This window comes from Hyla sarda, unplaced genomic scaffold (genome assembly GCF_029499605.1).
Source record: "Hyla sarda isolate aHylSar1 unplaced genomic scaffold, aHylSar1.hap1 scaffold_913, whole genome shotgun sequence".
In the NCBI taxonomy this organism is placed as follows: domain Eukaryota; kingdom Metazoa; phylum Chordata; class Amphibia; order Anura; family Hylidae; genus Hyla; species Hyla sarda.
In genome coordinates, this window is record NW_026610942.1 from 27,586 (window position 1) to 54,708 (window position 27,123).

A 27,123-nucleotide genomic window follows, 5' to 3' on the forward strand; every position below is an offset into this window, starting at 1 on the left:
CTGATGCATCAGGTAGGTGCACAATAGCATAGCCTAACCCTCTGTACTTTGGTCTATATTGATGCGGGACATAGACAGCCAGCTGATGACCAATCCATTAGTGCAATGGATGGCTGGAAGCATTTGTCTTTGCCTTTGCAATACCACAGAAGCAATGCATGGTCAATGTACAGCAATGACACACCTGTGTGAACAGCCAGGAGACCCCCCCCCCCATGTTATGTTACATAGTTACATAGTTAGTACGGTCGAAAAAAGACATATGTCCATCAAGTTCAACCAGGGAATTAAGGGGTAGGGGTGTGGCGCGATATTGGGGAAGGGATGAGATTTTATATTTCTTCATAAGCATTAATCTTATTTTGTCAATTAGGAACATTCAGCACCCACCCGCTATCAAGGCAGCTGCCTATCATGTCATGCCCTACCTGCACAGGTGTGCTGGCTACTCAAATGATCCAATTAAGGAGGCCATTTAGTCAGCAGCAGCAGAAGTCCTGTGCCTGGACGCTCCAACAGGGGCCAGACACAAGCAGAAGCAGAAGCAGCAGAAGCAGCAGCAGCACCACCTTTTGTTTTTTGGCTGCAGCAGCAGCAAGGCCCACAGGGCTGGCTAGCTGGCTAGCCAGCAAGCAGGTAGCAATGAAAGTAGGAATCTTTCTTTTTAACCCTGTAAGGGGGTGGTGCACTGTACCCGAAGATACTGCCATATCGGGTCAATGCATAGGGCGACGGAAGCAAGCTTCGAAATCGGCCCCCGTTCTCAAAAATCCATTTAATATATGGTCCCCAGATAGGGGACGTATCAGATATTAAACTGATAAGAACAGATACTACACTTGATCTTAGCCAAAAGGCCGAGAAGCGATAACCGTGAAAGGGGCGGGCCCAACAAGGTCCCCTTCATGGGCACTATCACTGCTTGCTGTCAGGGAGGCTGCCAGACAATTTTCCATGCACACTCTGGGCTGGGGGGCAGTCAACCACCAGTACACACAGCAGAACCTAAACCCATACCATTATTGCTAAGCAGCAAGACAGGGGCCCATTGCACTCCCACGGGGCCTTTTTAAATGCAATCCATAACCCGGATTTGCCAGGAACCCTTCTTACTCCTCCTACTTGCATGTGACACTGGGCTTAGGATCTGCATAGGAAACACACACACAAGCACACACCTACCTTTGTTGCCTGCAGATGCCTCCTTGGCTGTCCCCAAACGGTATCAAACCAACACCCACGGGAAGCTGTAAGCATAGAGGACATGCCTGCACCCCATTGGACTTACCTGTGTGGGTTAAATCCGGGTTATTTGACAACCTATGGCGGTGATGGTTCTGCTCAGGCAGAGCAGTGCTGATGCTCCTCATAAAGCTGTCGCTGCTGTGAAGGTTCTAGGTGACATCACAAATCCCTATGGTTACATACACAACAAAGCTGGGTTGTTGTTGTTTACACTCTGCAAGGCCTGTGGAAGTGAGTGACATCATAGCACTGTAGTTCTGAGGGTTCTAGATGGATGCAACAATCTCCTGTTGCTTCTATGAAGGCCGTAATAGACGACATCACCAAACAGCTCCATAGTCACATACACAGCAAAGGAGAGATGTTGTTTACACCTAGTGATGTCAGTGGTATTGAGTAACATCACAGCACAGTGCTAAGGCTCCTGGGCCTGGACACAGCAGCGGCTGCAATATCTCAACGGAGAATACGTTTATATCTATGTGTGTGTGTGCGCATATATATATATATATATATATATATATATATATATATATATATATTTCTCCGCCGAAATCACTTTTAAACCCATTTCCACCTTTTTTTCCCTTCTCTTCCTCTTACTTTTTTTTCACGTTTTTTTACGTTTTTCTCCTTTTCGCCTCTTTTCTGGGCGTATTATTCTTCTTTTTCTTCTTTTTTTTCGTCTAATGCATACCCCATCAGTGCAGCAATGCTTATTCAATACCGCCAGCAGATGGAGACACTGGGGGATAATTTTCTAAGGATTTATACTGATTTTTCCTGTCTGAATTTGTCGCACAGAAAGTTGCAGGCCAAATATGTGTGACATTTCTGCGACTTTAGCTTCTAGAGCATTTTTACAACATTATACATAGGTGCTGAATACATAAAAAGCGACTGTTCAGCGACAGACAAGTCGCATCGGCTGAAAGTAGGCCAGAATGTCAGTCCATGTTGGAGCAGGTTTAGATACAGTCTAAAGCATAGATCTCAAAGTCTGTGCACAGAATTTAGCAAGGGCCTCGCACCTTCTGATGCATCAGGTAGGTGCACAATAGCATAGCCTAACCCTCTGTACTTTGGTCTATATTGATGCGGGACATAGACAGCCAGCTGATGACCAATCCATTAGTGCAATGGATGGCTGGAAGCATTTGTCTTTGCCTTTGCAATACCACAGAAGCAATGCATGGTCAATGTACAGCAATGACACACCTGTGTGAACAGCCAGGAGACCCCCCCCCCCCATGTTATGTTACATAGTTACATAGTTAGTACGGTCGAAAAAAGACATATGTCCATCAAGTTCAACCAGGGAATTAAGGGGTAGGGGTGTGGCGCGATATTGGGGAAGGGATGAGATTTTATATTTCTTCATAAGCATTAATCTTATTTTGTCAATTAGGAACATTCAGCACCCACCCGCTATCAAGGCAGCTGCCTATCATGTCATGCCCTACCTGCACAGGTGTGCTGGCTACTCAAATGATCCAATTAAGGAGGCCATTTAGTCAGCAGCAGCAGAAGTCCTGTGCCTGGACGCTCCAACAGGGGCCAGACACAAGCAGAAGCAGAAGCAGCAGAAGCAGCAGCAGCACCACCTTTTGTTTTTTGGCTGCAGCAGCAGCAAGGCCCACAGGGCTGGCTAGCTGGCTAGCCAGCAAGCAGGTAGCAATGAAAGTAGGAATCTTTCTTTTTAACCCTGTAAGGGGGTGGTGCACTGTACCCGAAGATACTGCCATATCGGGTCAATGCATAGGGCGACGGAAGCAAGCTTCGAAATCGGCCCCCGTTCTCAAAAATCTATTTAATATATGGTCCCCAGATAGGGGACGTATCAGATATTAAACTGATAAGAACAGATACTACACTTGATCTTAGCCAAAAGGCCGAGAAGCGATAACCGTGAAAGGGGCAGGCCCAACAAGGTCCCCTTCATGGGCACTATCACTGCTTGCTGTCAGGGAGGCTGCCAGACAATTTTCCATGCACACTCTGGGCTGGGGGGCAGTCAACCACCAGTACACACAGCAGAACCTAAACCCATACCATTATTGCTAAGCAGCAAGACAGGGGCCCATTGCACTCCCACGGGGCCTTTTTAAATGCAATCCATAACCCGGATTTGCCAGGAACCCTTCTTACTCCTCCTACTTGCATGTGACACTGGGCTTAGGATCTGCATAGGAAACACACACACAAGCACACACCTACCTTTGTTGCCTGCAGATGCCTCCTTGGCTGTCCCCAAACGGTATCAAACCAACACCCACGGGAAGCTGTAAGCATAGAGGACATGCCTGCACCCCATTGGACTTACCTGTGTGGGTTAAATCCGGGTTATTTGACAACCTATGGCGGTGATGGTTCTGCTCAGGCAGAGCAGTGCTGATGCTCCTCATAAAGCTGTCGCTGCTGTGAAGGTTCTAGGTGACATCACAAATCCCTATGGTTACATACACAACAAAGCTGGGTTGTTGTTGTTTACACTCTGCAAGGCCTGTGGAAGTGAGTGACATCATAGCACTGTAGTTCTGAGGGTTCAAGATGGATGCAACAATCTCCTGTTGCTTCTATGAAGGCCGTAATAGACGACATCACCAAACAGCTCCATAGTCACATACACAGCAAAGGAGAGATGTTGTTTACACCTAGTGATGTCAGTGGTATTGAGTGACATCACAGCACAGTGCTAAGGCTCCTGGGCCTGGACACAGCAGCGGCTGCAATATCTCAACGGAGAATACGTTTATATCTATGTGTGTGTGTGCGCATATATATATATATATATATATATATATATATATATATATATATATATATTTCTCCGCCGAAATCACTTTTAAACCCATTTCCACCTTTTTTTCCCTTCTCTTCCTCTTACTTTTTTTTCACGTTTTTTTACGTTTTTCTCCTTTTCGCCTCTTTTCTGGGCGTATTATTCTTCTTTTTCTTCTTTTTTTTCGTCTAATGCATACCCCATCAGTGCAGCAATGCTTATTCAATACCGCCAGCAGATGGAGACACTGGGGGATAATTTTCTAAGGATTTATACTGATTTTTCCTGTCTGAATTTGTCGCACAGAAAGTTGCAGGCCAAATATGTGTGACATTTCTGCGACTTTAGCTTCTAGAGCATTTTTACAACATTATACATAGGTGCTGAATACATAAAAAGCGACTGTTCAGCGACAGACAAGTCGCATCGGCTGAAAGTAGGCCAGAATGTCAGTCCATGTTGGAGCAGGTTTAGATACAGTCTAAAGCATAGATCTCAAAGTCTGTGCACAGAATTTAGCAAGGGCCTCGCACCTTCTGATGCATCAGGTAGGTGCACAATAGCATAGCCTAACCCTCTGTACTTTGGTCTATATTGATGCGGGACATAGACAGCCAGCTGATGACCAATCCATTAGTGCAATGGATGGCTGGAAGCATTTGTCTTTGCCTTTGCAATACCACAGAAGCAATGCATGGTCAATGTACAGCAATGACACACCTGTGTGAACAGCCAGGAGACCCCCCCCCCCCCCATGTTATGTTACATAGTTACATAGTTAGTACGGTCGAAAAAAGACATATGTCCATCAAGTTCAACCAGGGAATTAAGGGGTAGGGGTGTGGCGCGATATTGGGGAGGGGATGAGATTTTATATTTCTTCATAAGCATTAATCTTATTTTGTCAATTAGGAACATTCAGCACCCACCCGCTATCAAGGCAGCTGCCTATCATGTCATGCCCTACCTGCACAGGTGTGCTGGCTACTCAAATGATCCAATTAAGGAGGCCATTTAGTCAGCAGCAGCAGAAGTCCTGTGCCTGGACGCTCCAACAGGGGCCAGACACAAGCAGAAGCAGAAGCAGCAGAAGCAGCAGCAGCACCACCTTTTGTTTTTTGGCTGCAGCAGCAGCAAGGCCCACAGGGCTGGCTAGCTGGCTAGCCAGCAAGCAGGTAGCAATGAAAGTAGGAATCTTTCTTTTTAACCCTGTAAGGGGGTGGTGCACTGTACCCGAAGATACTGCCATATCGGGTCAATGCATAGGGCGACGGAAGCAAGCTTCGAAATCGGCCCCCGTTCTCAAAAATCCATTTAATATATGGTCCCCAGATAGGGGACGTATCAGATATTAAACTGATAAGAACAGATACTACACTTGATCTTAGCCAAAAGGCCGAGAAGCGATAACCGTGAAAGGGGCGGGCCCAACAAGGTCCCCTTCATGGGCACTATCACTGCTTGCTGTCAGGGAGGCTGCCAGACAATTTTCCATGCACACTCTGGGCTGGGGGGCAGTCAACCACCAGTACACACAGCAGAACCTAAACCCATACCATTATTGCTAAGCAGCAAGACAGGGGCCCATTGCACTCCCACGGGGCCTTTTTAAATGCAATCCATAACCCGGATTTGCCAGGAACCCTTCTTACTCCTCCTACTTGCATGTGACACTGGGCTTAGGATCTGCATAGGAAACACACACACAAGCACACACCTACCTTTGTTGCCTGCAGATGCCTCCTTGGCTGTCCCCAAACGGTATCAAACCAACACCCACGGGAAGCTGTAAGCATAGAGGACATGCCTGCACCCCATTGGACTTACCTGTGTGGGTTAAATCCGGGTTATTTGACAACCTATGGCGGTGATGGTTCTGCTCAGGCAGAGCAGTGCTGATGCTCCTCATAAAGCTGTCGCTGCTGTGAAGGTTCTAGGTGACATCACAAATCCCTATGGTTACATACACAACAAAGCTGGGTTGTTGTTGTTTACACTCTGCAAGGCCTGTGGAAGTGAGTGACATCATAGCACTGTAGTTCTGAGGGTTCAAGATGGATGCAACAATCTCCTGTTGCTTCTATGAAGGCCGTAATAGACGACATCACCAAACAGCTCCATAGTCACATACACAGCAAAGGAGAGATGTTGTTTACACCTAGTGATGTCAGTGGTATTGAGTGACATCACAGCACAGTGCTAAGGCTCCTGGGCCTGGACACAGCAGCGGCTGCAATATCTCAACGGAGAATACGTTTATATCTATGTGTGTGTGTGCGCATATATATATATATATATATATATATATATATATATATATATATTTCTCCGCCGAAATCACTTTTAAACCCATTTCCACCTTTTTTTCCCTTCTCTTCCTCTTACTTTTTTTTCACGTTTTTTTACGTTTTTCTCCTTTTCGCCTCTTTTCTGGGCGTATTATTCTTCTTTTTCTTCTTTTTTTTCGTCTAATGCATACCCCATCAGTGCAGCAATGCTTATTCAATACCGCCAGCAGATGGAGACACTGGGGGATAATTTTCTAAGGATTTATACTGATTTTTCCTGTCTGAATTTGTCGCACAGAAAGTTGCAGGCCAAATATGTGTGACATTTCTGCGACTTTAGCTTCTAGAGCATTTTTACAACATTATACATAGGTGCTGAATACATAAAAAGCGACTGTTCAGCGACAGACAAGTCGCATCGGCTGAAAGTAGGCCAGAATGTCAGTCCATGTTGGAGCAGGTTTAGATACAGTCTAAAGCATAGATCTCAAAGTCTGTGCACAGAATTTAGCAAGGGCCTCGCACCTTCTGATGCATCAGGTAGGTGCACAATAGCATAGCCTAACCCTCTGTACTTTGGTCTATATTGATGCGGGACATAGACAGCCAGCTGATGACCAATCCATTAGTGCAATGGATGGCTGGAAGCATTTGTCTTTGCCTTTGCAATACCACAGAAGCAATGCATGGTCAATGTACAGCAATGACACACCTGTGTGAACAGCCAGGAGACCCCCCCCCCCCATGTTATGTTACATAGTTACATAGTTAGTACGGTCGAAAAAAGACATATGTCCATCAAGTTCAACCAGGGAATTAAGGGGTAGGGGTGTGGCGCGATATTGGGGAAGGGATGAGATTTTATATTTCTTCATAAGCATTAATCTTATTTTGTCAATTAGGAACATTCAGCACCCACCCGCTATCAAGGCAGCTGCCTATCATGTCATGCCCTACCTGCACAGGTGTGCTGGCTACTCAAATGATCCAATTAAGGAGGCCATTTAGTCAGCAGCAGCAGAAGTCCTGTGCCTGGACGCTCCAACAGGGGCCAGACACAAGCAGAAGCAGAAGCAGCAGAAGCAGCAGCAGCACCACCTTTTGTTTTTTGGCTGCAGCAGCAGCAAGGCCCACAGGGCTGGCTAGCCAGCAAGCAGGTAGCAATGAAAGTAGGAATCTTTCTTTTTAACCCTGTAAGGGGGTGGTGCACTGTACCCGAAGATACTGCCATATCGGGTCAATGCATAGGGCGACGGAAGCAAGCTTCGAAATCGGCCCCCGTTCTCAAAAATCCATTTAATATATGGTCCCCAGATAGGGGACGTATCAGATATTAAACTGATAAGAACAGATACTACACTTGATCTTAGCCAAAAGGCCGAGAAGCGATAACCGTGAAAGGGGCGGGCCCAACAAGGTCCCCTTCATGGGCACTATCACTGCTTGCTGTCAGGGAGGCTGCCAGACAATTTTCCATGCACACTCTGGGCTGGGGGGCAGTCAACCACCAGTACACACAGCAGAACCTAAACCCATACCATTATTGCTAAGCAGCAAGACAGGGGCCCATTGCACTCCCACGGGGCCTTTTTAAATGCAATCCATAACCCGGATTTGCCAGGAACCCTTCTTACTCCTCCTACTTGCATGTGACACTGGGCTTAGGATCTGCATAGGAAACACACACACAAGCACACACCTACCTTTGTTGCCTGCAGATGCCTCCTTGGCTGTCCCCAAACGGTATCAAACCAACACCCACGGGAAGCTGTAAGCATAGAGGACATGCCTGCACCCCATTGGACTTACCTGTGTGGGTTAAATCCGGGTTATTTGACAACCTATGGCGGTGATGGTTCTGCTCAGGCAGAGCAGTGCTGATGCTCCTCATAAAGCTGTCGCTGCTGTGAAGGTTCTAGGTGACATCACAAATCCCTATGGTTACATACACAACAAAGCTGGGTTGTTGTTGTTTACACTCTGCAAGGCCTGTGGAAGTGAGTGACATCATAGCACTGTAGTTCTGAGGGTTCAAGATGGATGCAACAATCTCCTGTTGCTTCTATGAAGGCCGTAATAGACGACATCACCAAACAGCTCCATAGTCACATACACAGCAAAGGAGAGATGTTGTTTACACCTAGTGATGTCAGTGGTATTGAGTGACATCACAGCACAGTGCTAAGGCTCCTGGGCCTGGACACAGCAGCGGCTGCAATATCTCAACGGAGAATACGTTTATATCTATGTGTGTGTGTGCGCATATATATATATATATATATATATATATATATATATATATATATTTCTCCGCCGAAATCACTTTTAAACCCATTTCCACCTTTTTTTCCCTTCTCTTCCTCTTACTTTTTTTTCACGTTTTTTTACGTTTTTCTCCTTTTCGCCTCTTTTCTGGGCGTATTATTCTTCTTTTTCTTCTTTTTTTTCGTCTAATGCATACCCCATCAGTGCAGCAATGCTTATTCAATACCGCCAGCAGATGGAGACACTGGGGGATAATTTTCTAAGGATTTATACTGATTTTTCCTGTCTGAATTTGTCGCACAGAAAGTTGCAGGCCAAATATGTGTGACATTTCTGCGACTTTAGCTTCTAGAGCATTTTTACAACATTATACATAGGTGCTGAATACATAAAAAGCGACTGTTCAGCGACAGACAAGTCGCATCGGCTGAAAGTAGGCCAGAATGTCAGTCCATGTTGGAGCAGGTTTAGATACAGTCTAAAGCATAGATCTCAAAGTCTGTGCACAGAATTTAGCAAGGGCCTCGCACCTTCTGATGCATCAGGTAGGTGCACAATAGCATAGCCTAACCCTCTGTACTTTGGTCTATATTGATGCGGGACATAGACAGCCAGCTGATGACCAATCCATTAGTTCAATGGATGGCTGGAAGCATTTGTCTTTGCCTTTGCAATACCACAGAAGCAATGCATGGTCAATGTACAGCAATGACACACCTGTGTGAACAGCCAGGAGACCCCCCCCCCCCATGTTATGTTACATAGTTACATAGTTAGTACGGTCGAAAAAAGACATATGTCCATCAAGTTCAACCAGGGAATTAAGGGGTAGGGGTGTGGCGCGATATTGGGGAAGGGATGAGATTTTATATTTCTTCATAAGCATTAATCTTATTTTGTCAATTAGGAACATTCAGCACCCACCCGCTATCAAGGCAGCTGCCTATCATGTCATGCCCTACCTGCACAGGTGTGCTGGCTACTCAAATGATCCAATTAAGGAGGCCATTTAGTCAGCAGCAGCAGAAGTCCTGTGCCTGGACGCTCCAACAGGGGCCAGACACAAGCAGAAGCAGAAGCAGCAGAAGCAGCAGCAGCACCACCTTTTGTTTTTTGGCTGCAGCAGCAGCAAGGCCCACAGGGCTGGCTAGCTGGCTAGCCAGCAAGCAGGTAGCAATGAAAGTAGGAATCTTTCTTTTTAACCCTGTAAGGGGGTGGTGCACTGTACCCGAAGATACTGCCATATCGGGTCAATGCATAGGGCGACGGAAGCAAGCTTCGAAATCGGCCCCCGTTCTCAAAAATCCATTTAATATATGGTCCCCAGATAGGGGACGTATCAGATATTAAACTGATAAGAACAGATACTACACTTGATCTTAGCCAAAAGGCCGAGAAGCGATAACCGTGAAAGGGGCGGGCCCAACAAGGTCCCCTTCATGGGCACTATCACTGCTTGCTGTCAGGGAGGCTGCCAGACAATTTTCCATGCACACTCTGGGCTGGGGGGCAGTCAACCACCAGTACACACAGCAGAACCTAAACCCATACCATTATTGCTAAGCAGCAAGACAGGGGCCCATTGCACTCCCACGGGGCCTTTTTAAATGCAATCCATAACCCGGATTTGCCAGGAACCCTTCTTACTCCTCCTACTTGCATGTGACACTGGGCTTAGGATCTGCATAGGAAACACACACACAAGCACACACCTACCTTTGTTGCCTGCAGATGCCTCCTTGGCTGTCCCCAAACGGTATCAAACCAACACCCACGGGAAGCTGTAAGCATAGAGGACATGCCTGCACCCCATTGGACTTACCTGTGTGGGTTAAATCCGGGTTATTTGACAACCTATGGCGGTGATGGTTCTGCTCAGGCAGAGCAGTGCTGATGCTCCTCATAAAGCTGTCGCTGCTGTGAAGGTTCTAGGTGACATCACAAATCCCTATGGTTACATACACAACAAAGCTGGGTTGTTGTTGTTTACACTCTGCAAGGCCTGTGGAAGTGAGTGACATCATAGCACTGTAGTTCTGAGGGTTCAAGATGGATGCAACAATCTCCTGTTGCTTCTATGAAGGCCGTAATAGACGACATCACCAAACAGCTCCATAGTCACATACACAGCAAAGGAGAGATGTTGTTTACACCTAGTGATGTCAGTGGTATTGAGTGACATCACAGCACAGTGCTAAGGCTCCTGGGCCTGGACACAGCAGCGGCTGCAATATCTCAACGGAGAATACGTTTATATCTATGTGTGTGTGTGCGCATATATATATATATATATATATATATATATATATATATATATATATTTCTCCGCCGAAATCACTTTTAAACCCATTTCCACCTTTTTTTCCCTTCTCTTCCTCTTACTTTTTTTTCACGTTTTTTTACGTTTTTCTCCTTTTCGCCTCTTTTCTGGGCGTATTATTCTTCTTTTTCTTCTTTTTTTCGTCTAATGCATACCCCATCAGTGCAGCAATGCTTATTCAATACCGCCAGCAGATGGAGACACTGGGGGATAATTTTCTAAGGATTTATACAGATTTTTCCTGTCTGAATTTGTCGCACAGAAAGTTGCAGGCCAAATATGTGTGACATTTCTGCGACTTTAGCTTCTAGAGCATTTTTACAACATTATACATAGGTGCTGAATACATAAAAAGCGACTGTTCAGCGACAGACAAGTCGCATCGGCTGAAAGTAGGCCAGAATGTCAGTCCATGTTGGAGCAGGTTTAGATACAGTCTAAAGCATAGATCTCAAAGTCTGTGCACAGAATTTAGCAAGGGCCTCGCACCTTCTGATGCATCAGGTAGGTGCACAATAGCATAGCCTAACCCTCTGTACTTTGGTCTATATTGATGCGGGACATAGACAGCCAGCTGATGACCAATCCATTAGTGCAATGGATGGCTGGAAGCATTTGTCTTTGCCTTTGCAATACCACAGAAGCAATGCATGGTCAATGTACAGCAATGACACACCTGTGTGAACAGCCAGGAGACCCCCCCCCCCCATGTTATGTTACATAGTTAGTACGGTCGAAAAAAGACATATGTCCATCAAGTTCAACCAGGGAATTAAGGGGTAGGGGTGTGGCGCGATATTGGGGAAGGGATGAGATTTTATATTTCTTCATAAGCATTAATCTTATTTTGTCAATTAGGAACATTCAGCACCCACCCGCTATCAAGGCAGCTGCCTATCATGTCATGCCCTACCTGCACAGGTGTGCTGGCTACTCAAATGATCCAATTAAGGAGGCCATTTAGTCAGCAGCAGCAGAAGTCCTGTGCCTGGACGCTCCAACAGGGGCCAGACACAAGCAGAAGCAGAAGCAGCAGAAGCAGCAGCAGCACCACCTTTTGTTTTTTGGCTGCAGCAGCAGCAAGGCCCACAGGGCTGGCTAGCTGGCTAGCCAGCAAGCAGGTAGCAATGAAAGTAGGAATCTTTCTTTTTAACCCTGTAAGGGGGTGGTGCACTGTACCCGAAGATACTGCCATATCGGGTCAATGCATAGGGCGACGGAAGCAAGCTTCGAAATCGGCCCCCGTTCTCAAAAATCCATTTAATATATGGTCCCCAGATAGGGGACGTATCAGATATTAAACTGATAAGAACAGATACTACACTTGATCTTAGCCAAAAGGCCGAGAAGCGATAACCGTGAAAGGGGCGGGCCCAACAAGGTCCCCTTCATGGGCACTATCACTGCTTGCTGTCAGGGAGGCTGCCAGACAATTTTCCATGCACACTCTGGGCTGGGGGGCAGTCAACCACCAGTACACACAGCAGAACCTAAACCCATACCATTATTGCTAAGCAGCAAGACAGGGGCCCATTGCACTCCCACGGGGCCTTTTTAAATGCAATCCATAACCCGGATTTGCCAGGAACCCTTCTTACTCCTCCTACTTGCATGTGACACTGGGCTTAGGATCTGCATAGGAAACACACACACAAGCACACACCTACCTTTGTTGCCTGCAGATGCCTCCTTGGCTGTCCCCAAACGGTATCAAACCAACACCCACGGGAAGCTGTAAGCATAGAGGACATGCCTGCACCCCATTGGACTTACCTGTGTGGGTTAAATCCGGGTTATTTGACAACCTATGGCGGTGATGGTTCTGCTCAGGCAGAGCAGTGCTGATGCTCCTCATAAAGCTGTCGCTGCTGTGAAGGTTCTAGGTGACATCACAAATCCCTATGGTTACATACACAACAAAGCTGGGTTGTTGTTGTTTACACTCTGCAAGGCCTGTGGAAGTGAGTGACATCATAGCACTGTAGTTCTGAGGGTTCAAGATGGATGCAACAATCTCCTGTTGCTTCTATGAAGGCCGTAATAGACGACATCACCAAACAGCTCCATAGTCACATACACAGCAAAGGAGAGATGTTGTTTACACCTAGTGATGTCAGTGGTATTGAGTGACATCACAGCACAGTGCTAAGGCTCCTGGGCCTGGACACAGCAGCGGCTGCAATATCTCAACGGAGAATACGTTTATATCTATGTGTGTGTGTGCGCATATATATATACATATATATATATATATATATATATATATATATATATATATATATTTCTCCGCCGAAATCACTTTTAAACCCATTTCCACCTTTTTTTCCCTTCTCTTCCTCTTACTTTTTTTTCACGTTTTTTTACGTTTTTCTCCTTTTCGCCTCTTTTCTGGGCGTATTATTCTTCTTTTTCTTCTTTTTTTTCGTCTAATGCATACCCCATCAGTGCAGCAATGCTTATTCAATACCGCCAGCAGATGGAGACACTGGGGGATAATTTTCTAAGGATTTATACTGATTTTTCCTGTCTGAATTTGTCGCACAGAAAGTTGCAGGCCAAATATGTGTGACATTTCTGCGACTTTAGCTTCTAGAGCATTTTTACAACATTATACATAGGTGCTGAATACATAAAAAGCGACTGTTCAGCGACAGACAAGTCGCATCGGCTGAAAGTAGGCCAGAATGTCAGTCCATGTTGGAGCAGGTTTAGATACAGTCTAAAGCATAGATCTCAAAGTCTGTGCACAGAATTTAGCAAGGGCCTCGCACCTTCTGATGCATCAGGTAGGTGCACAATAGCATAGCCTAACCCTCTGTACTTTGGTCTATATTGATGCGGGACATAGACAGCCAGCTGATGACCAATCCATTAGTGCAATGGATGGCTGGAAGCATTTGTCTTTGCCTTTGCAATACCACAGAAGCAATGCATGGTCAATGTACAGCAATGACACACCTGTGTGAACAGCCAGGAGACCCCCCCCCCCCCCATGTTATGTTACATAGTTACATAGTTAGTACGGTCGAAAAAAGACATATGTCCATCAAGTTCAACCAGGGAATTAAGGGGTAGGGGTGTGGCGCGATATTGGGGAAGGGATGAGATTTTATATTTCTTCATAAGCATTAATCTTATTTTGTCAATTAGGAACATTCAGCACCCACCCGCTATCAAGGCAGCTGCCTATCATGTCATGCCCTACCTGCACAGGTGTGCTGGCTACTCAAATGATCCAATTAAGGAGGCCATTTAGTCAGCAGCAGCAGAAGTCCTGTGCCTGGACGCTCCAACAGGGGCCAGACACAAGCAGAAGCAGAAGCAGCAGAAGCAGCAGCAGCACCACCTTTTGTTTTTTGGCTGCAGCAGCAGCAAGGCCCACAGGGCTGGCTAGCTGGCTAGCCAGCAAGCAGGTAGCAATGAAAGTAGGAATCTTTCTTTTTAACCCTGTAAGGGGGTGGTGCACTGTACCCGAAGATACTGCCATATCGGGTCAATGCATAGGGCGACGGAAGCAAGCTTCGAAATCGGCCCCCGTTCTCAAAAATCCATTTAATATATGGTCCCCAGATAGGGGACGTATCAGATATTAAACTGATAAGAACAGATACTACACTTGATCTTAGCCAAAAGGCCGAGAAGCGATAACCGTGAAAGGGGCGGGCCCAACAAGGTCCCCTTCATGGGCACTATCACTGCTTGCTGTCAGGGAGGCTGCCAGACAATTTTCCATGCACACTCTGGGCTGGGGGGCAGTCAACCACCAGTACACACAGCAGAACCTAAACCCATACCATTATTGCTAAGCAGCAAGACAGGGGCCCATTGCACTCCCACGGGGCCTTTTTAAATGCAATCCATAACCCGGATTTGCCAGGAACCCTTCTTACTCCTCCTACTTGCATGTGACACTGGGCTTAGGATCTGCATAGGAAACACACACACAAGCACACACCTACCTTTGTTGCCTGCAGATGCCTCCTTGGCTGTCCCCAAACGGTATCAAACCAACACCCACGGGAAGCTGTAAGCATAGAGGACATGCCTGCACCCCATTGGACTTACCTGTGTGGGTTAAATCCGGGTTATTTGACAACCTATGGCGGTGATGGTTCTGCTCAGGCAGAGCAGTGCTGATGCTCCTCATAAAGCTGTCGCTGCTGTGAAGGTTCTAGGTGACATCACAAATCCCTATGGTTACATACACAACAAAGCTGGGTTGTTGTTGTTTACACTCTGCAAGGCCTGTGGAAGTGAGTGACATCATAGCACTGTAGTTCTGAGGGTTCAAGATGGATGCAACAATCTCCTGTTGCTTCTATGAAGGCCGTAATAGACGACATCACCAAACAGCTCCATAGTCACATACACAGCAAAGGAGAGATGTTGTTTACACCTAGTGATGTCAGTGGTATTGAGTGACATCACAGCACAGTGCTAAGGCTCCTGGGCCTGGACACAGCAGCGGCTGCAATATCTCAACGGAGAATACGTTTATATCTATGTGTGTGTGTGCGCATATATATATATATATATATATATATATATATATATATATATATATTTCTCCGCCGAAATCACTTTTAAACCCATTTCCACCTTTTTTTCCCTTCTCTTCCTCTTACTTTTTTTTCACGTTTTTTTACGTTTTTCTCCTTTTCGCCTCTTTTCTGGGCGTATTATTCTTCTTTTTCTTCTTTTTTTTCGTCTAATGCATACCCCATCAGTGCAGCAATGCTTATTCAATACCGCCAGCAGATGGAGACACTGGGGGATAATTTTCTAAGGATTTATACTGATTTTTCCTGTCTGAATTTGTCGCACAGAAAGTTGCAGGCCAAATATGTGTGACATTTCTGCGACTTTAGCTTCTAGAGCATTTTTACAACATTATACATAGGTGCTGAATACATAAAAAGCGACTGTTCAGCGACAGACAAGTCGCATCGGCTGAAAGTAGGCCAGAATGTCAGTCCATGTTGGAGCAGGTTTAGATACAGTCTAAAGCATAGATCTCAAAGTCTGTGCACAGAATTTAGCAAGGGCCTCGCACCTTCTGATGCATCAGGTAGGTGCACAATAGCATAGCCTAACCCTCTGTACTTTGGTCTATATTGATGCGGGACATAGACAGCCAGCTGATGACCAATCCATTAGTGCAATGGATGGCTGGAAGCATTTGTCTTTGCCTTTGCAATACCACAGAAGCAATGCATGGTCAATGTACAGCAATGACACACCTGTGTGAACAGCCAGGAGACCCCCCCCCCCCCCATGTTATGTTACATAGTTACATAGTTAGTACGGTCGAAAAAAGACATATGTCCATCAAGTTCAACCAGGGAATTAAGGGGTAGGGGTGTGGCGCGATATTGGGGAAGGGATGAGATTTTATATTTCTTCATAAGCATTAATCTTATTTTGTCAATTAGGAACATTCAGCACCCACCCGCTATCAAGGCAGCTGCCTATCATGTCATGCCCTACCTGCACAGGTGTGCTGGCTACTCAAATGATCCAATTAAGGAGGCCATTTAGTCAGCAGCAGCAGAAGTCCTGTGCCTGGACGCTCCAACAGGGGCCAGACACAAGCAGAAGCAGAAGCAGCAGAAGCAGCAGCAGCACCACCTTTTGTTTTTTGGCTGCAGCAGCAGCAAGGCCCACAGGGCTGGCTAGCTGGCTAGCCAGCAAGCAGGTAGCAATGAAAGTAGGAATCTTTCTTTTTAACCCTGTAAGGGGGTGGTGCACTGTACCCGAAGATACTGCCATATCGGGTCAATGCATAGGGCGACGGAAGCAAGCTTCGAAATCGGCCCCCGTTCTCAAAAATCCATTTAATATATGGTCCCCAGATAGGGGACGTATCAGATATTAAACTGATAAGAACAGATACTACACTTGATCTTAGCCAAAAGGCCGAGAAGCGATAACCGTGAAAGGGGCGGGCCCAACAAGGTCCCCTTCATGGGCACTATCACTGCTTGCTGTCAGGGAGGCTGCCAGACAATTTTCCATGCACACTCTGGGCTGGGGGGCAGTCAACCACCAGTACACACAGCAGAACCTAAACCCATACCATTATTGCTAAGCAGCAAGACAGGGGCCCATTGCACTCCCACGGGGCCTTTTTAAATGCAATCCATAACCCGGATTTGCCAGGAACCCTTCTTACTCCTCCTACTTGCATGTGACACTGGGCTTAGGATCTGCATAGGAAACACACACACAAGCACACACCTACCTTTGTTGCCTGCAGATGCCTCCTTGGCTGTCCCCAAACGGTATCAAACCAACACCCACGGGAAGCTGTAAGCATAGAGGACATGCCTGCACCCCATTGGACTTACCTGTGTGGGTTAAATCCGTGTTATTTGACAACCTATGGCGGTGATGGTTCTGCTCAGGCAGAGCAGTGCTGATGCTCCTCATAAAGCTGTCGCTGCTGTGAAGGTTCTAGGTGACATCACAAATCCCTATGGTTACATACACAACAAAGCTGGGTTGTTGTTGTTTACACTCTGCAAGGCCTGTGGAAGTGAGTGACATCATAGCACTGTAGTTCTGAGGGTTCAAGATGGATGCAACAATCTCCTGTTGCTTCTATGAAGGCCGTAATAGACGACATCACCAAACAGCTCCATAGTCACATACACAGCAAAGGAGAGATGTTGTTTACACCTAGTGATGTCAGTGGTATTGAGTGACATCACAGCACAGTGCTAAGGCTCCTGGGCCTGGACACAGCAGCGGCTGCAATATCTCAACGGAGAATACGTTTATATCTATGTGTGTGTGTGCGCATATATATATATATATATATATATATATATATATATATATATATATATTTCTCCGCCGAAATCACTTTTAAACCCATTTCCACCTTTTTTTCCCTTCTCTTCCTCTTACTTTTTTTTCACGTTTTTTTACGTTTTTCTCCTTTTCGCCTCTTTTCTGGGCGTATTATTCTTCTTTTTCTTCTTTTTTTTCGTCTAATGCATACCCCATCAGTGCAGCAATGCTTATTCAATACCGCCAGCAGATGGAGACACTGGGGGATAATTTTCTAAGGATTTATACTGATTTTTCCTGTCTGAATTTGTCGCACAGAAAGTTGCAGGCCAAATATGTGTGACATTTCTGCGACTTTAGCTTCTAGAGCATTTTTACAACATTATACATAGGTGCTGAATACATAAAAAGCGACTGTTCAGCGACAGACAAGTCGCATCGGCTGAAAGTAGGCCAGAATGTCAGTCCATGTTGGAGCAGGTTTAGATACAGTCTAAAGCATAGATCTCAAAGTCTGTGCACAGAATTTAGCAAGGGCCTCGCACCTTCTGATGCATCAGGTAGGTGCACAATAGCATAGCCTAACCCTCTGTACTTTGGTCTATATTGATGCGGGACATAGACAGCCAGCTGATGACCAATCCATTAGTGCAATGGATGGCTGGAAGCATTTGTCTTTGCCTTTGCAATACCACAGAAGCAATGCATGGTCAATGTACAGCAATGACACACCTGTGTGAACAGCCAGGAGACCCCCCCCCCCATGTTATGTTACATAGTTACATAGTTAGTACGGTCGAAAAAAGACATATGTCCATCAAGTTCAACCAGGGAATTAAGGGGTAGGGGTGTGGCGCGATATTGGGGAAGGGATGAGATTTTATATTTCTTCATAAGCATTAATCTTATTTTGTCAATTAGGAACATTCAGCACCCACCCGCTATCAAGGCAGCTGCCTATCATGTCATGCCCTACCTGCACAGGTGTGCTGGCTACTCAAATGATCCAATTAAGGAGGCCATTTAGTCAGCAGCAGCAGAAGTCCTGTGCCTGGACGCTCCAACAGGGGCCAGACACAAGCAGAAGCAGAAGCAGCAGAAGCAGCAGCAGCACCACCTTTTGTTTTTTGGCTGCAGCAGCAGCAAGGCCCACAGGGCTGGCTAGCTGGCTAGCCAGCAAGCAGGTAGCAATGAAAGTAGGAATCTTTCTTTTTAACCCTGTAAGGGGGTGGTGCACTGTACCCGAAGATACTGCCATATCGGGTCAATGCATAGGGCGACGGAAGCAAGCTTCGAAATCGGCCCCCGTTCTCAAAAATCCATTTAATATATGGTCCCCAGATAAGGGACGTATCAGATATTAAACTGATAAGAACAGATTTTTTTTTTTTTTTTTTTTTTTTTTTTTTTTTTTTTTTATCTAAAGCCGAGGAACGTGCTTTCGATTCACCCAAAGTGCAAGAAAAAGTGCAAACGTGTTACACTAAAAAAAACGTGCACAAAGGATGCGGTCTATCGCAAGCCCTTCTCCGATAGGAGAGAGGCCCCCCAACAAACCTTACCCTTCGCCTCCGGACCAAAAGGTACCTGCGAGGTTCCAGGTTCGATGTCCCTTTTCGCCGAAGCTACTAGGGGACCACAAATGCTCCCGGCATCCCCCTTGGCGTTAGCCAAGGTATCTGCCCGCAGAGCCGATTACGGTAGGTACCCTGCCAAAGCAGGAGTACCCGGGGTGTTTGCAGGGAGGTGCGGAACCTAATGGCCACACACACCTCCCCTAGACCGCCAGGAGGGACACCCAGAAGGGCTACCGCATCCTGACAAATCCTGTGAACACACAACACGCAAAAAGTGACACAGTGAGACAAAAAATAAATAAATAAGTGAATGTGTGCAGATATACTGCCCGGACATCCGGCCGGATCTATAAAAATTTCTCTGATCCTAGCCAGAAGGCCGGGAATCAAGAGGTGAGTGCCACAAGGTGAAGAGATTATGGTGCCCGTGCTTCAACTCAGTGAGTTTCGGCACCTCGGGGTCACCACTCCCCGAGGCACAAAAGTACCTCGGCTCTAGACCCTCTCAGCCTCATGGCGAGACCCGAAGGGAACAGGTCACATCGGGGCAGCCGTCGAGCTGATTCCTCAGAACCAGCCCCGGAAAGCCCTGGTACACCTGCATCCTCCATGCAGCACCCATCCCCACCAGCATGAAAACTGATAAGAACAGATACTACACTTGATCTTAGCCAAAAGGCCGAGAAGCGATAACCGTGAAAGGGGCGGGCCCAACAAGGTCCCCTTCATGGGCACTATCACTGCTTGCTGTCAGGGAGGCTGCCAGACAATTTTCCATGCACACTCTGGGCTGGGGGGCAGTCAACCACCAGTACACACAGCAGAACCTAAACCCATACCATTATTGCTAAGCAGCAAGACAGGGGCCCATTGCACTCCCACGGGGCCTTTTTAAATGCAATCCATAACCCGGATTTGCCAGGAACCCTTCTTACTCCTCCTACTTGCATGTGACACTGGGCTTAGGATCTGCATAGGAAACACACACACAAGCACACACCTACCTTTGTTGCCTGCAGATGCCTCCTTGGCTGTCCCCAAACGGTATCAAACCAACACCCACGGGAAGCTGTAAGCATAGAGGACATGCCTGCACCCCATTGGACTTACCTGTGTGGGTTAAATCCGGGTTATTTGACAACCTATGGCGGTGATGGTTCTGCTCAGGCAGAGCAGTGCTGATGCTCCTCATAAAGCTGTCGCTGCTGTGAAGGTTCTAGGTGACATCACAAATCCCTATGGTTACATACACAACAAAGCTGGGTTGTTGTTGTTTACACTCTGCAAGGCCTGTGGAAGTGAGTGACATCATAGCACTGTAGTTCTGAGGGTTCAAGATGGATGCAACAATCTCCTGTTGCTTCTATGAAGGCCGTAATAGACGACATCACCAAACAGCTCCATAGTCACATACACAGCAAAGGAGAGATGTTGTTTACACCTAGTGATGTCAGTGGTATTGAGTGACATCACAGCACAGTGCTAAGGCTCCTGGGCCTGGACACAGCAGCGGCTGCAATATCTCAACGGAGAATACGTTTATATCTATGTGTGTGTGTGCGCATATATATATATATATATATATATATATATATATATATATATATATATTTCTCCGCCGAAATCACTTTTAAACCCATTTCCACCTTTTTTTCCCTTCTCTTCCTCTTACTTTTTTTTCACGTTTTTTTACGTTTTTCTCCTTTTCGCCTCTTTTCTGGGCGTATTATTCTTCTTTTTCTTCTTTTTTTTCGTCTAATGCATACCCCATCAGTGCAGCAATGCTTATTCAATACCGCCAGCAGATGGAGACACTGGGGGATAATTTTCTAAGGATTTATACTGATTTTTCCTGTCTGAATTTGTCGCACAGAAAGTTGCAGGCCAAATATGTGTGACATTTCTGCGACTTTAGCTTCTAGAGCATTTTTACAACATTATACATAGGTGCTGAATACATAAAAAGCGACTGTTCAGCGACAGACAAGTCGCATCGGCTGAAAGTAGGCCAGAATGTCAGTCCATGTTGGAGCAGGTTTAGATACAGTCTAAAGCATAGATCTCAAAGTCTGTGCACAGAATTTAGCAAGGGCCTCGCACCTTCTGATGCATCAGGTAGGTGCACAATAGCATAGCCTAACCCTCTGTACTTTGGTCTATATTGATGCGGGACATAGACAGCCAGCTGATGACCAATCCATTAGTGCAATGGATGGCTGGAAGCATTTGTCTTTGCCTTTGCAATACCACAGAAGCAATGCATGGTCAATGTACAGCAATGACACACCTGTGTGAACAGCCAGGAGACCCCCCCCCCCATGTTATGTTACATAGTTACATAGTTAGTACGGTCGAAAAAAGACATATGTCCATCAAGTTCAACCAGGGAATTAAGGGGTAGGGGTGTGGCGCGATATTGGGGAAGGGATGAGATTTTATATTTCTTCATAAGCATTAATCTTATTTTGTCAATTAGGAACATTCAGCACCCACCCGCTATCAAGGCAGCTGCCTATCATGTCATGCCCTACCTGCACAGGTGTGCTGGCTACTCAAATGATCCAATTAAGGAGGCCATTTAGTCAGCAGCAGCAGAAGTCCTGTGCCTGGACGCTCCAACAGGGGCCAGACACAAGCAGAAGCAGAAGCAGCAGAAGCAGCAGCAGCACCACCTTTTGTTTTTTGGCTGCAGCAGCAGCAAGGCCCACAGGGCTGGCTAGCTGGCTAGCCAGCAAGCAGGTAGCAATGAAAGTAGGAATCTTTCTTTTTAACCCTGTAAGGGGGTGGTGCACTGTACCCGAAGATACTGCCATATCGGGTCAATGCATAGGGCGACGGAAGCAAGCTTCGAAATCGGCCCCCGTTCTCAAAAATCCATTTAATATATGGTCCCCAGATAAGGGACGTATCAGATATTAAACTGATAAGAACAGATAAGGTTTCAACAAAATTTTATTGAATAAATAAGAAACCATACAAAATTTAAAATGCAAAATAATAAAAGGTTCACAAAAGTTTTAAAATACAAATAATAAAACCAGTAATAAAAGGAGAAAAAATAAAAATGGCAGGATAAAACATTATACAAATGTCATAAAAACTGATTATACTGTTATTTCGTTCCATAGAGGCAGACACCACATGGATGCTGCCTCGCTGGCCCCCAACTGTTTCTTGTCTCTTAGGTAATAGATGTACATCTCACTCAGGGCCAGCTTTATACAGTTTTTAACATCAATAAAATCATGTTTAAAAAGTAAGATGTTCCTAACTTTCCAGATGGCATTTTTAAAACAATTAATAATCATCCAGCAGATCATCTGCTGTTTAAAATTGGGGCAGTTAAAAAGACCGTAAAAGACACATTCGTGATTAAAATCTTTTAGGCCGCAGGCCCACTTCAAAAGTGGGCCTACCTTCCTCCAAAGCTCCCGTGCAAAAGGGCAGTTCCAAAATATGTGCAGCACCGTTTCGTCCACTCCGCAGCCATCTCTCGGGCACTTGGCTCTCGCCACCAGTCCTCGCCTGTGCTGGAACTCACGAGTAGGGAGGCACTGGTGGACGATTGCCCAGGCAAGATCCCTGTGTACATTCGCCAGAAACTTCCCGTACACGTTCCGCCATACCTTTTTGGATCTTGCCTGTGTGAAATTGGACACTGCCAGGGTAACCTCACTCCGCCTGAGGACCTTTGATACCTTTCTCTGGTCCCCCAGTATGTCAGGCTCCAAATCTTGGAGACCTAGGAGCCTGACTGTCTTTTCCAACACCACATAATGTTTTGGGGGACACAGAAGCACCGGAGCGTTCAGAGGGATGCGCAACCATCTTTTAAAAACCATGCCCGCAGCGTACCTTAAAAAGCAGCTAAAAATGCCATCGGATTTAATAATTTTAAAACAGAAACAGAAATACTTTATGTAAAAAAAAGTAAAAAGGTTAGGAACATCTTTCCCGCCATTATCTTTACTTTTGTACATAAAATCACGCTTTAATTTCTCCATTTTTGAACCCCATAAAAAAGAAAAAACAATTCTAGTTACTTTTTTAATGTATAAAATAGATGGAGGAAATACCATGGCAATGTATAGCATAATAGGGAGTAAAACCATCTTTATTATTAAAATCTTCCCCTCCATGGTAAGGTTTCTAAGATTCCACATTAAAATCTTCTTCTCCATCTTAGCTATAGCTGAATCCCAGTTAGGGCTCCCATCATTGACCTGGTTAAAAACAATACCTAAAACTTTAATTTGATCCTGTTGCATTGTGACTCCTGGGGTGATGGATGAATCCCAGGAGCCAATATAAAAACAGTCACATTTATCTGTGTTTAGCTTAAAACCAGAGACCTCGCAGAAATAGCTGGTGTTCCTCAATGCCCCCCTCATGGATGGAGAGTCCGGGCACAGTATGGTGACATCATCCATGTACCCCAACACCTTTAGATGGGTCCCTCCTCCACCAGGTATCGGTACGCCTCTTACTACCCGGTCTTTTCTGAGGAGGGCCATCAGTGGTTCGATTGCGCAAATAAAAAGGAGTGGGGACAGGGGGCAGCCCTGTTTGACACCTGATAAAAGAGGAACACCGCTGGTTAAAAAGCCATTAACAGAGACTTGACTAAAACAGGATCGGTATAAAAGCATGATTCGGCTTAAAATCGTTTCAGGCACTGCCATCTTTTTAAGAACTAAAAACAGGTATTCATGGGAGACCCTATCAAAGGCTTTTTCAAAGTCTAAGGATAAAATTGCTACAGTTTGATTTCTATCCTTAAAATACCATAAAACATCTCTTAAAATATTTAGGGATTCAGCTATAGACCTTCCAGGTACCCCACAAACCTGATTTGGGTGAATTAATTTATGAATAAAAGGTTTAAAACGGACAGCTAATAACTTGGCTAAAACTTTATAATCGACATTTAAAAGTGTGATGGGGCGCCAATTTTTTAGCATATCCTTTTCACCCTTTTTAAAAAGTAATGATACAATCCCCCTCCTCCAGGAAGGGGGAAGTTCATTAACAATAAAAGTTTCTTTATACAATAAAACCATATCATCCTTTAAAATATCCCAAAAAGCTAAATAAAATTCGATGGGTAAACCATCTTCCCCAGGGGCCTTCCCACTAGAAAAACTTTTAAAAACAAATAAAAGTTCATCTAAGTTAAGATCACGGGATAAAACCTCCTGGTCTAAAACATCTAGCTTAAAATCAAGGGAATTAAGAACATGTTCTAAAAAGGATGGATTAAGATCTTTCTTATTAAAAAGAAGCTGGTAGAAGATAAAAACTGCATCTAACATGCCTTTTGGAGTGGATTCACCCTCAAGGTTTTGGATGATATCCCTCCTATTCATCACTTTTTTAAAAAAGAAACGGGAACATTTCTCGCCCTCCTCCAGGTGCTGCACATGTGAGTTAAAAATGATTTGTTTCCCTTTCTTTTCTATGGCATGTTTTATTTCAGTTTTAAGGTTTAAAATATCATTTTCTACATCCATACCAGCTTCTTTCAATTTAAAAAGTACATTTAAACGCATGTTAAGAACATAAAACCACTGTTTTTCCATTTTTGCCTTCTTCTTACCTGCTTTGATAAAAAAAAATCTGATTTTAGATTTGGTGCCCTCCCACCAGTGCAGCATAGGCTCGTGGGGTTTTCTTTGTGATTGCCAGCATTGGTAGGTCCGCACAAACTCCTCTTTTATCTCAGGGTCCTCTAGGAGTGTGGTGTTTAATCTCCAGAGGCCCCTTTTTGCTTTTTGCTCCCCCTCTAGCTCCAGGCCCACCAAGAGGAGCTTATGATCAGAGAAGATATTCTGCTCGAGCGTGCATTTCAGGGGTTTAAAAGCTCTAGAGGAAAAAATAAAATCGATTCTGGAGCTCACTCTTCCATTGGACCATGTGGCGCCTGGGTCCTCCGGCAAGAGATCCTTCCAGCAATCTTTCAAATTAAAATCATCAATAAAATTTTTAAGCAGGTAAGAAGTGCGGTCTTTACGATTAATATCCCCACCCTGCCGGTGTTCCCCATCACGTATGCAGTTAAAATCACCTCCCACCAGCAGGGGGGAAGACCCAACACAAAACAGTGGTAAAATTTCAAATAGTTCTGCCCGCTCCTGTTTATCAGGAGGGGCATACACATTTAAAACACGAATTAAAAGTCCATTAAAATATAGATGAATTAAAAGAGCTCTGCCAGGCACAATCTCAGTTACTGTATGAATAGAAAAGGACTGGCCTCGGCAGAGCAGCCCAACACCCACAGAACGACAGTCATTTGCACCGGACCATATGGATGGGCCCAGCTTCCAGTCTTCTTTTAAGTCTTTATAGTCCATTTTACTAGGGATTCCACATTCTTGTAGCAGGCAAAGGTCAAAGTCACATGTCTCTAGATAAGAAAATAAAGCAGCCCTGCGATCAGGGCTCTTTAAGGACCTCACATTGAGTGAGGCAATTTTTACAGGGATAGGCATAGTTTATGGAGAGTCCGTGCTTGGAGAATCAAAGTCAATAATAAGCTGCGTACCGTCATCCCCCGCCTGCGGGGTCATCAGCTCCTTGATGTTCTGAGGGTCGGAGCTTGAGATCGATGATGCCCCGACCCTGAGCTCGCTCTCGTCCGAACTACGGCACGCCGCTTTCCTTTGAATGTCTTCCTCTTCTTCTTCTCTTTGTCTTTTAAATGTCACACTGCTGTCCATATCCTCTGTGTTGCTCTCACTCGATGTAATCTCTGGCCCCCGGCTGATGGATCTGCGTCTTCTTTCATCATTTGACGACTGGAACTGCTGCACAGGGGCCTGTGAGGCCTCTTTTCCGGAACCTTTGCCGCTACCTTGGGAAGTTTTCATCGCTTGTTCCCCAGCAAGCGTTGCTGAGGACTGTTGCTCCAACTTCCCCATCGATCGACGATGGCCAGTTTTACCCACCGGGTCCACTGCTGGCGGGGCAGCAAACCCTGGTTTGGCGCCACTTGTCTTCTTGGCCCTGTCCTGTATAGGCGGAGTAACAGGACCGGGCTCAGACCTGGCCACCTGGCTCCCCTTCCGGCGGGCTTTCACCGGGGCCTCTTCGTCCGGAGCAGGGCGACCCTGGGCCAAGCCAGTACCTGGCTTATGCTGCAATTTTGGGTCCACTTTTGCCCCCACCGAGGCCCGTCGGCTGCCACCCGCCACAGGTGAGCCCCCTTCAGAAGTTTCGGCGGGCTCTTGAGCCAGGTAGGAAGTCGATCGACGTCTTTCAATTTCCCGGGCAGTAAACTCGATCACCCGCCCGGGCTTCGTGGAATCCCCATGGCCTCCCCCTAGCACTACCACCGGTGGGCCCCCCGATGGAGCACCAGAGGTCTTGGGCCTGGACCCATCAGTACCTGCCATCTGGGGTTTGGGCATCTTAAAAAAGGACGTCTTTTGTCCTGTCCCCTCTTTGGGTGGGCCCAGCCTTGACCCACCCATCGTAGTTTTTGCTTTATGGGGACAGGAATTAAAATCGTGATTTTCCTCTCCGCAGAGGTTGCACCTTATCGTATGGCTACATCTTGAGGCTATGTGACCTTCTTGGCCACACCTATTGCAGCGAATCACACGCTCCGCGCCGCAGGTCTCCTGGGTGTGGCCAAACCTCAAGCAATTTCGGCAATACATAGGCATTTGAGGATAGAACAGGAAGCCCCGAACTCTCCCGATGGCAAAATTTGGGGGCGGATGGCAAAGACCCCCAATACCACCGGGATCCTTACGGAGCTTGACCCAGAACTTCCTCTTGCCGTTCCAGAACCGCACGGAGTTCAAGATTTTGTTTGCGAATCGCACCTCTTCGCAGTATCGCCGAAGAAAA

General features: G+C 46.0%; 9 non-coding genes and 2 pseudogenes across 9 annotated transcripts; all 11 read right to left on the bottom strand.

Annotated features, from left to right (window-relative positions):
• Positions 1-678: 678 nt before the first annotated feature.
• On the bottom strand, positions 679-869 carry LOC130349385 (U2 spliceosomal RNA). The gene has a single exon (XR_008886713.1). It is a non-coding gene; the product is annotated as a U2 spliceosomal RNA (small nuclear RNA).
• Positions 870-2,958: 2,089 nt separating this feature from the next.
• LOC130349366 (U2 spliceosomal RNA) lies at positions 2,959-3,149 on the bottom strand. Its single transcript, XR_008886705.1, has one exon. It is a non-coding gene; the product is annotated as a U2 spliceosomal RNA (small nuclear RNA).
• Positions 3,150-5,244: 2,095 nt separating this feature from the next.
• LOC130349386 (U2 spliceosomal RNA) lies at positions 5,245-5,435 on the bottom strand. Its single transcript, XR_008886714.1, has one exon. It is a non-coding gene; the product is annotated as a U2 spliceosomal RNA (small nuclear RNA).
• A 2,079-nt stretch (positions 5,436-7,514) lies between these two features.
• LOC130349387 (U2 spliceosomal RNA) lies at positions 7,515-7,705 on the bottom strand. Its single transcript, XR_008886715.1, has one exon. It is a non-coding gene; the product is annotated as a U2 spliceosomal RNA (small nuclear RNA).
• Positions 7,706-9,792: 2,087 nt separating this feature from the next.
• LOC130349388 (U2 spliceosomal RNA) lies at positions 9,793-9,983 on the bottom strand. Its single transcript, XR_008886716.1, has one exon. It is a non-coding gene; the product is annotated as a U2 spliceosomal RNA (small nuclear RNA).
• A 2,080-nt stretch (positions 9,984-12,063) lies between these two features.
• On the bottom strand, positions 12,064-12,254 carry LOC130349389 (U2 spliceosomal RNA). Its single transcript, XR_008886717.1, has one exon. It is a non-coding gene; the product is annotated as a U2 spliceosomal RNA (small nuclear RNA).
• A 2,101-nt stretch (positions 12,255-14,355) lies between these two features.
• On the bottom strand, positions 14,356-14,546 carry LOC130349390 (U2 spliceosomal RNA). Its single transcript, XR_008886718.1, has one exon. It is a non-coding gene; the product is annotated as a U2 spliceosomal RNA (small nuclear RNA).
• A 2,091-nt stretch (positions 14,547-16,637) lies between these two features.
• Positions 16,638-16,828, bottom strand: LOC130349391 (U2 spliceosomal RNA). The gene has a single exon (XR_008886719.1). It is a non-coding gene; the product is annotated as a U2 spliceosomal RNA (small nuclear RNA).
• Positions 16,829-18,918: 2,090 nt separating this feature from the next.
• On the bottom strand, positions 18,919-19,123 carry LOC130349372 (U2 spliceosomal RNA; annotated as a pseudogene).
• Positions 19,124-19,800: 677 nt separating this feature from the next.
• LOC130349375 (U2 spliceosomal RNA) lies at positions 19,801-19,960 on the bottom strand (annotated as a pseudogene).
• A 2,090-nt stretch (positions 19,961-22,050) lies between these two features.
• Positions 22,051-22,236, bottom strand: LOC130349433 (U2 spliceosomal RNA). Its single transcript, XR_008886757.1, has one exon. It is a non-coding gene; the product is annotated as a U2 spliceosomal RNA (small nuclear RNA).
• Between the last annotated feature and the right edge of the window lie 4,887 nt (positions 22,237-27,123).